The sequence below is a fragment of the Athene cunicularia genome, assembly GCF_003259725.1.
Source record: "Athene cunicularia isolate RWA chromosome 3 unlocalized genomic scaffold, athCun1 chr3_part1, whole genome shotgun sequence".
In the NCBI taxonomy this organism is placed as follows: Eukaryota; Metazoa; Chordata; class Aves; order Strigiformes; family Strigidae; genus Athene; species Athene cunicularia.
In genome coordinates, this window is record NW_020799097.1 from 11,103,267 (window position 1) to 11,113,788 (window position 10,522).

Consider the following 10,522-nt stretch of genomic DNA (forward strand, 5'->3'; position numbering starts at 1 on the left):
TGCAAGTTTTGGCTTGTTTCCTCTGTCCCTGGAAAGCATTAAATTTTCACAAGTTTTTTATAGTTGAAATAAAAATAATTTGAGGAAGATTTATTGTCTATTTGTTGAGTCAAAGTAGCTAATCATACCGTATCTTCTCACACTATAATGTCTAAAACTAGTATCTACTCTATTAATGTTATTTTCCAAGATATATTCCCAATCATTTGCCCCACAGTATGGATGCACTCCCAGTTTTGAAGTTGGCTATAATTATGCATACTTATCTGGGACAGAATTTTGCTCCAGAATGTTTGCAGACAATGCAAACTCAAAGTGACAGATGCCAAAATAGACAATCATCTGAAACATGTTTGTTCTGTAATGTAAACCTGTCAGTGAACACACAGGGTTCTTGTGAATAGTCCAGTAACAAATGTAGAGTCATCAACACAGTCTAGAGCAAAGGCGATATCTTCTGTCACTGTTTTCTCCTGTCCCTAATGGGAACTCTCCACAGGTCCTCCTAGAGCTTACCAACAGCAGAGCTGAAATAATGTTGGTAATTACTGTGAGATGTAAATGTTGCCCCTTGTTACTTTGGTGAAAAGCCACTAGTTAGAGTAAGATAATTCTGACAGTTCAGTATTTTTGAAGCAGTTCTGAGTTCTTGTAAAGACTCTGTGAAATCTCTCTTTCCCAAACACCAAAGGAGAGTCGGGGAAGGCGTCCACTCTCTCATCTGCATGACTTTCAGAGAGCAGTCAGTGACCAGTCCTTCAAAGCTGTCTGTAGACCACCTCTCAGGGTTTCCAGGACCTTTCTGCATTGTCTTATACAGAGAGGGACACCCATCAGTTACGGATCCTTTTAGAGGACAAAGGTTTCTAACTCCCAGCTGGTGCAGGCAGGGAAGAAAAGGGAACAGAGAGGCCTTCTGATGTGTTGGGTATGGAAGGCACCAGTGTGGGAAGAGAAAGCAGAAGGAAGACAGGTGCACTGGAAGCAGGATATAAGAGAAGGTGTGAACAAACCAGAGTCAGCTGCCTCCAGGAACAGACAAAGGGGTTTCTTCTTCCAGGTGCTTCTGGAGATTACCAGGGAAGCTAAAAGGACTGAATCATCCAATGTAGCTCCTTAGTCTTTCAGAATCAAGGTCAGAATTGTGTCTAGATGAATCTAGTTATGATTCCATTAGGCTAAGGTTTTCAGCCTAATCCTTGCTGACTGCAGCAGCTCATCCAGCCCTCTGCTCCCTTTTTGCCCCAGGTGCAGATTTCCTTTGTGTCAGTGCAACTCTTTCTGTGGCAATATTCTCAAGAGAATGATTTGGTTTGTGGGGGAGAAGATAAAGAAATACTTTTATTTCTTTAAAATAAGCTAGTATACAGATATGCCTGAAAACATAGCCACATAAATAGCTTCAATTGCAAAAGTGGATAGCTAATCAAGTCCAGAGGAGCAGAGGGGGTGTGTGGAGGGAAAAAAAACAGATAAGACAATAGAGAAATGGAAAGGGATCTTTCACCCTCGCTTTGCCATGAAAGGCTTCATAATGTGAGCTTCTTTGCACTTGGGCCGTTTCTCTCTCTGACATACAGATACATGTACACACATATGCTTCTGAAAAAATAGTCAGCAAAGCCTTCCTCCAAGATAGTTCAAATTCCTTAGCGGTCTTGGGTGTGCCTTTGTTTCAGTTTGAATACTGCTATCACATCATAAATGGGGCTGTTTTTGCTATCTTAAATGAAGAGTGACGGTCACACCCAGCAGTTCCAACTAGATTTAACCCAGCCTGTAACAGTATTAATCCTAGATCACAACCATAAGCTTCTGCACATGTTTCAAATAAGGGAAACTAGCGTAAACCGAGCACAGTTTTACAAGACGTTGTTCTAGTTCACGAGTGGATAAACTGCAGTTTCAAAAGCTATTTTAGCCTGAACAGGAAACCAAATTATAATAAAAATGACATGCAAATCCTGTTTTCACTACAATGCTTAAAGCAATGAAAGAATAAACTGAGTTTATCAAAGAACCCTGCAGTTAACCCCCTTGATGGCAATGTCAAACCCCATCCACACCAAGACGGGGCACAGCAGTTGAACAGTCCTTCAGCTGTCCAAAAATAGCTTTCTTTCAAAGGAGGAGCTTACTCAGAAGGAGTGAAGGAAAAACAGCAGTAGCACCTATACCAGTTCCTTGGATAAATAGTTTCTTGGGCAAACAGAGACCTCTGCATCAGCCACTCTTCATTTTCCTTGCGGCTGAAATCAGTTACTTGACAGTATCAGTAACTTATTAGGACTTTATTGATTGCTTTTTCAATAGCTTTCCTTGTCAGTGTACTTTGATTAAAACAGAGTAGAAGCTATGTTTAAGATGTCTATTTTCTAGAGTATTCACTATACAAAACACAAGTTAAGACAATAGGGCATAGGCATCAGGATACTTAAATCACATAAGCAAATGAAATGTATGTTCCTACATCATGTAGATACTTTAGTAAATATTCCCTCTGATTTGGGAATGAAGAAGCTCTTATTTATTTATTTATTTATTTATTTATTTAATAAGGTTTTGAGTAACTGCTGCATCCCTAAAAACAACTGATGCAACCTGAAAAAACTGACACAAGCTTAAAAAGTTTCAGTGACAACACGTTTGAGACAGTTTAAATTTGTGTTTAGTGAAAATCTATTTATTTTTACATGCTTATCTAATTGAGATGGCCAGAATCCAGTGAAAGCTACTATTAGAAGCTGACACAAACATGAGAATGAGATGGAGTAGAATTTGCAAAAAATTGCGAAAGAGTTGGGCAAGGCGAAGTGAGGACTCCACTGGTTTCAGGTTTTCACCCTTCTTTAATACCAACAGTCAGCAGATTCACAACTTTATGATAATCTAGCGTTTAGACATCTCATGAGAATTTTAATGTCTCCTACCACTCTAGATCTTTATTATTGTGTTAAGGTATTGATTTCAGCTTTCGGGCAGCAGAGAAAATGTCAAAGAACTGTACCAATGCAATGTTGATTTACAGCACAGCACAATCCCCTCACTTAGCCTTTTCCAGAGAATACAAGTGACAGTTAAGATGTCTACACTTTTAACTTTTTCATTGATGACAGATTTAGCAGGAATGGCCTATTAGTGCTGCAATGCCACTTCATACGACCATTCTCCTGATCCTCAGCAGCCCACACACACTCTCCCAAACCTCATGTTCCCACTTCAGTGATGAACTTGTGCTCTTACGAATTCAAAATAGTAAGCACATTCCACATGGAAATTGTAGGAACAGCATAAAATTACATTTAGTATCAGAATAAATAACACAAGGACTATATTACAGGCTACATTGTTCATTTTACATTTAGTCATGAAAACCTCCATTATTCAATTTAAGTGAATCTGTCACATAATTTCCAGCCTCCTGCTCCAGAATGCTAGAGAATCCAAGCGACTTATTTCAGAACTGAGGTCCAGCTTCCCATTGAGTGCTCAGGTCTTGGAGCACATAGAAGATCTTGGGCAGCTTGTTGATGCTGTGGTAGCAGACACAGCCAGCCAAAAAGGGTTTTTTTTCTTCCTGCTGTGTTTGGCAAGAAGAGCACAACCTTTCCTGTCACATGTGGTCCCTGCTCAAGTTATCCATACTTTTCTTACCACAAGGTTAGATTACTCTAATGCACTCCGTGTGAGGCTACATCTTGAGGCCATTTGGCAACTGAATATAGTGTGCACAATTCAACCACCTGTTTATTAAGTGGAGCATCATGCAGAGAGGACATAAAAAAAAAAAACCAAAAACCCCAAAAAAACAGTCTCCAAAATCTGCAATCGTTGCCAATAAATTTCTGGGCTGAGTTCAAGGTGTTGGTTTTAACCTATAAAGACCTAAGTGGTTTGGGAGTTTGTTACCTGAGAGACTGGCTTTCTTTCCCCATGAAACAGTGTTTTAAAAGTTGATATGAGGGGAGGAATATGAGTTGGTATCGCTCAGGTATAATAAGGGTGCTGGCAGGACTTCTGTGTGGAAGGCCCTCTGCAGTGCATCCACATTATAAATAGATTTATCTATCGTGAAATGTCTCTGTTCATGGAAGAATTTGAAACTAACATACCAGCGTGGTTCTGAACCAAAGTTAGAAACACTCATTCTGAAGCCTATTGCTGTGTTCTGATTTACCCCTTATCTAACTACAGTTGCTATTTACATTGCTTAACCTTAGAAATGTGATTTGGTAATCTAAATTAAACCTGATGTTAACAGCTGCTAACCCAGCTATGACTCACATTGTGTTCGGCGTCCCTCTCTGAGGCACCCATCTCTCCTGAACAGCTACAGAGAACAGCACAGAACCTACAGAACTGCTGGAAGAGAATAACATGCTATAGCAAACCAGACATTTTTCTTGTTTAGTTTTCCACTGCTCCTGGTTCTAAATCAAGTTGAATTATTGCTGGCCTTCAGACCTGTGACTACATCTCTACTAGTAAATAAAGTGGCACAATGCCTGCTCTCCAGCATTTAAGGGCCCATCTCTAAGTCTGAATTCCCCAAACTGACTGGTCTCATGCATGCTGTTGAGAGAAGCTTCTGGCTGATGAAGTCCCTCACAATGTACCTGGGCACTGTGTGGGAGAATGCTTATGAGTGTGGGCCAGAACCAGGCCAGGGAACATGCCAGCACTTGTTGTGTGTATGGAAAATTCTTGCATTCAGCTCACATGAGTTTAGTTTACTTGTACAGAAATATTCTGGAAATCTTGAAGATATTGGCCTAAACCAGACTCCTGTATGACCAAAGAACCAGATTCCCGATAACAAACAGTCCCAAAGGTTGATATTCCTGGTACTGTCCTAGCCTGATGAGCAATGGGAAGATTGAGTTTACAGGAGAGGTCTTGGGAGTTTACTGGAAATTTGTCAGCAATAGGTCAATCTCCTTGAAGATGTCTCTCCTTCTTACACTTCCTGGTGGAACAGGTTCATTATATTTCTGAGGAAATAAAAAACTGCAGAGAGAGAGTTACCCAAAGTCATTGAAAAGGGGATGCTGACCCAGCAAATAAAATCTTTCCTCCAAAGTTCCAGGCTTGGAACATGATCTATATTGGTCCTTCCAATAAAACACCTCACAAAAGAAAGGGATGCATCTGTCTTTTAATATATTAGACAAAAAATATGGCAATGTTTACAGTCTTGTGTCAGTGGAAGCAAAAAAAATAACTGTCTTGGTGTTTCTTTCCCAGAGAAGGTTGTGAAGTTTCCACTACTGAAGATTTTGGAGAATACCATAGATATAGATGCTTTAAGCAAAGGAATGCTTTAGATGGTTACCTGAAGTGTCTTTGAGCTGTATGGTTCTATATTCACATTTTGCTGAAGTACATTTCTGTTCCTCAAAATACAATTGAAACCCTGTTATTGCATCAACAGTTATTTTCACACTGGGGTGAAGTCTGATATAGAGTCTCAGTGTTCAGGTCCAAGAACAGGTTTTGAACAGAAGAGTTATTCTGGGGAGAATACAGCATTTTCTGGGGAAATTAATAGATTGTGGAATTAATGACCTTTATCATCACTCTGATCCAGTTAAACTTTTCCAAAGACAATACCTAATATAAGGTTCATTAAGAATAATAGATACTACCAGTGTGTTTCAGAACTTCTCTGCATAAAGAAAAGTCATTATACATTTCTGAAATCTCCTGCAGTTTGTTTTCAAGACCCCACCTTCATGACAATATCTCTTAATCTTGATTAATGTCAAATATCAAAAACATCCATAGGAAAGCAGACTGATAATTTTCCATCTTGCTAGTTTTGTTCTGCTGGAAAATGCCGATTTATCAAAATGAAAACCTGTGTCCATAAACGTAGCCATTTTCCAGAAACTTTATTGGAAAGTTTTTTTCATGTTACGGAATTTCCTATCCTTAGGAATCTAACTATTTATCTGAAGTAAATTGTTCTTTCATGAAGAGCACGAAGAACATGGGGAAATCCATGCTCCACGTGATTCACATAGGAAATTTTAGTCTACTAGAAACTGTGGGAAAAATTACCTAAATTGCATAAACATTGAAGAGTCTGGCTACATCCTGGAGCCATCAGCAAAACTTCTGATAGGTTAAAATTTGTCCTGTTTGGTAGAATACGTTCCTTTCCTGTTCTGTGCCAAACTGATAGGTATTTTTTGTGAGGTTTATAGAAGATTTAGCAACTGTCTTCCTTTTAATCAATTTTTAATCATATTCTAAAAGCAAAGATTGCAAACTATGACAGTAACACTTTTATGTGCGATATTCAAGGTCCTTTTCTCACCTGACTTCACTGTCCATGTTACCAGACTTTGTAAGTGCTCCTGACTGTCGTGTTCAATAGGTCATGAACCATTGTTGTTGCCCACTATGGCACTTACGCTATTTATCATTTGAGCTAGAAAAACATTAGAGTTTGACCAATAACTGTTTCCCTCTTGGGAATGATGAGGTCTTGTGCTAAAAGACCTTTCAAGCATCATCACTTATCTCACCATGGTGAGTTCTATCAGCTGTGTCAGAGAGGTTCATGGTTCATGAAATGGAGATGTTTTGACAATAAGGAGACTTATATGTTCTGCTAGCTGTACCAACAGAAACAGTGATGTTCTAGGCAAACAGGATATTCACATGCAACGTACTTTAACCATTAATGACCCAAGGAGGTACCAGGCCGATTGGAGCTAGCAAACTTGAGTTCTCTGTTAGACTTACAAACTTTAATGACACACTTCACATTCCATTTCTGTGAAACTATGTGAGGCACAGATGAGACTCCAAATGATCCTCACTACTGCTTGACTGGAATCAAATACAGTAGATTTGACAGGAAGAAGCCGCTCCCCTGCCTTTATAACATGTATCCTCTAGCAGTATTGCTACGGCTACTTCTATTTTGGTGATGCAGATGCTGGTTTAATACTTTCTTTCCTGCTTTGTGCTGTAAATAATTGGAATTTAATTAGTTCAGATTTTAACAGTTCTGAGCAAAGCATGATACTTAGCTTCAGTCTTGTCTTTGCGTTTACACACTGATTGCACCTTTCTTGCTATGTATGACAAGGTTTCTGAGCCGGCGAAGTTCAGCTGTCACCAGACTGATAGGCAGTAAGGGAGCAAGAGGTGTACATCCATAGTGAGAACAAGACTGTTCAAATTAGGTAGTGATTAACAAGCGGTTTGAAGTCTTTTGCCTGTATTCACCTCCTCAATTTAATTTGTGCTTCTGAGATCTGTAAGTGCAACTGAGATTATGTCAACAATTGGTTTTTGAGGTGTTTTGGTGTAAAAGTTTTGGCTATTCATCTTGTCAGAAATGAAAGCCGTCAAGCCATAGTGGATAATTGATTATTCGTTATCTTATTTGAACAGAAGTTGCCTTTCTTTTTGTCTTTGAAAGTTCTGTACCTTCAATCAAAAATTCAACTTTGCAAAAATTCTAAATAGTGGCGTAAAATTAAAAGATTAATAATGCTATTTTGGGGGTGGGGTGGAGTGTGGATATGCACTACAAAAAAGTTTAATTTTTTTTTAATGTTTTGCTATAAGTTTTTCATCAGAAACTATTTTATTAAATTCATATTGGCTTCAGTGAAAATTGTAGTCAGTTCTGAGTTGCATTTTTCAATCATTTTCATTAACTATTCTCTTAAATTATTATTATTTGTTGTTGTTGTTGTAAATTATATTGTCTGATTCTCTGGTCAGATGATTCCTTTTTTAGTATATGTACTGTCGATTGATCTGTGAATGACCACACTAGCTACTGACGTAGAGTAACTTCTTGCACTTTCCTCTCCAATCAGCTGAGGTAAATAAATGTAAGACACCTCCCAAGACAATGTTAGCATTTCTCTTTCACGGAGCCCTCTTCCTGCTCTACTCTTCCTTCATACCTCTATATAGTTTCCCACTCTATATTGCTGTACTCTGTGTGAATACACTCATTTAGCTACCCATATGCTCAGCAGAGGTTTTGCTACTGAGAAAAAAAACCCAGCCTTATCACAGGTAACTGTACTAAGCAGTTTTAAAGGATTCATCTGGAGCTCATAAGGTAAAACCAACTTTAAGTTATTTTCTTTCTCTCAGAACTGAGCCTAAGTAATCTTGTTTACTCCTTGATAGTAAGAACAGAATACTGATTCAGGTGTGTCAAATGGGAACATTGGGAGGACCTGCTAATCAAGGTGGACTGTGTCTGTTCTCCTTATGAATATGCCAGGGGGTAAAATTTTAAGCTATAGTCCAGACATAAATGAACCCTTCTATTTTTGTGAAAACAACAACAGAGATCTAATAATGAAACTTGGTTTTTTATTGAGTTAAATAAAGAACTTTGAAACATCTGTGTACCAGAACAAAGAACAAGTGCATTACAGATAGGAAAAATAATGGGAGTATATTCAGCAGATGAGGCATTACAGACATTATGGACTCTGTTAATGTTGTGTATCCCATATGTAAGCATCAAGATGCTCTTCAAGGTGTGTGGAATTAAGAAAAACAAGACAGCCCAGAGGATCTTGTAGGTCCCTTCTGCTTCTAAACTTTCTAAATATCAGCATAATAATTTCACTCCCAAGGTTCAAGGAACAAATCATTCCTTCCTCTTTAAATATGGCTGCTGGAGTCAAAAGGGACACCTGTGGGCTCCCGTGGGTAAGAATGTGACCCAAAAAAAGCAAGTTACTCACTTCAAATAGTTAAGTTTTGAGTGGTATAGAAATTATTTAAGATGAAGCATCAAGAATATATGGCAGTAATCTTCAGTAATGTGCTGCCCAGTAGTCAACATTCTCTTAGGCTCTTACAAGGTTTGCAGTTTATGAAAAACATTTAAGTGTTTCTGTTACACATTTTGGTTGCCATGTTAACTTGGCTTCCATCGGACTGCAACAAACCCAAAACACCTCCTTACATACTTGCTTTATGACATTTTATTAGAATGCCAATATAACAGTTTTATAGTAAATGTAGGATATGGCAGGAGACTAAAATAACACCATATTCTCTGAACACTTTAATCTAGGTTTAATAATTTTAAGGTTTTTAGACATTTGTAACTTAACCTGTGGGCATAATCTAGTAGTAACAGTGCTTGAGAGAAGTTATGAGCACTGCACTCTGAGATTACAGTGGCTCAAATAACATAGTGGTTCCAAGGGAAACTAAATCTTTTTAAAACCCCTCAAACATCAGTTTAAACTGTTAACTTTAATTTTATTTTAAATTCATGTTAGAGTAATTGCATCAAGCTGGGATTATGCGCATTCTCTGATTCTGTCCTACAGCACTTCTGCTTCTTTTAACCTTTTCCTCTACGGGTGATGCTTGCTTGTTGCTTATTAATAGAGGTTTCTCCCGCACAGGGTGTATTCTGTCAAAATATCTTTCCAGTAAGAGCTTTGCTGGATCATTACTGGCAATACACGTAATTTCTGCATTATGGAGGGAAGGGTGTAATGCTTAGTGTATGTAAGGATTTTTTTTTTTTTTTTTTCAGAGGATTTGTCAGTTAAAGAATAAATCTTCCATATCAGAAGGATGGAAGATTTCCACTATTATGGAAATATACATTTCTCTCTTATACAGGAGAAGATTGCTACTTTTTACTGATTTAGGTATAACTTTTTCCCAAACACCCAGCAAGAATGGTAAAAGCAGCAATTTTTACAATTTTTGCATGTCCATGTTGTGGTGCTTAACATCATATACCTCACAGAGGTCCAAGAGACAGAAACTGTTGAGCAGGCACCTCTGAAAATCACACATGCCCTTTAGCCAAAGTATTGTAACTCAGGGGAACTAGAACCGTTCTGAAAATTACTATAGACCTCAAGAAAATCTTAGGGAGAAAAGTACCTTTGTTTTACAGCAGAGGAAACTAAGAGACAGAAAGGTTAAAGCCAAAAATGTCACAGAAGGATTCAACAGAGAATGTGGCTTCTTGTTTGAGCATTTTGAGGAAAACTTCCATTTCAAAGAGGCTGAGGAAGCTACAGCAAGAGAAACAAGATAGAAGTTTTATATGTGCTCATATGTATGCTTTTGTCTAGGTGAGTTTAGTCATAACTGCCTCCATTCTTAACAAAGACATTTTCTAATTGGGCAGAGCTTCAAGGCCAAGAAAAACTTCTTTCAACAAATGAAGGCAGGCAACCTTGTGTTAGCAAACACCAATACCATGGTCCAGTACTGAGGATGCTGTTTGTGTAGGAAGTACTTAGTTAAATTTTTGTCCATTTTTTCCATCCTGTTTAAACAACTTTAATTCAACTTGATTTCACTCATAGAAGAATTAATATATGAGACTTGTCCTTCAAAAACACAATTCTGCTAGTGAACAGCTGAGAAGTTAGACAGGTGTCTGGAAGTAATTTTTCAAATATCACAATCTGACTTTTAAAAGATCCTGCATATGATCTGGACATCCTTCAGTCCCAAATTCGTGTACAATTCATGTACATGTTTACAATTCATTTAG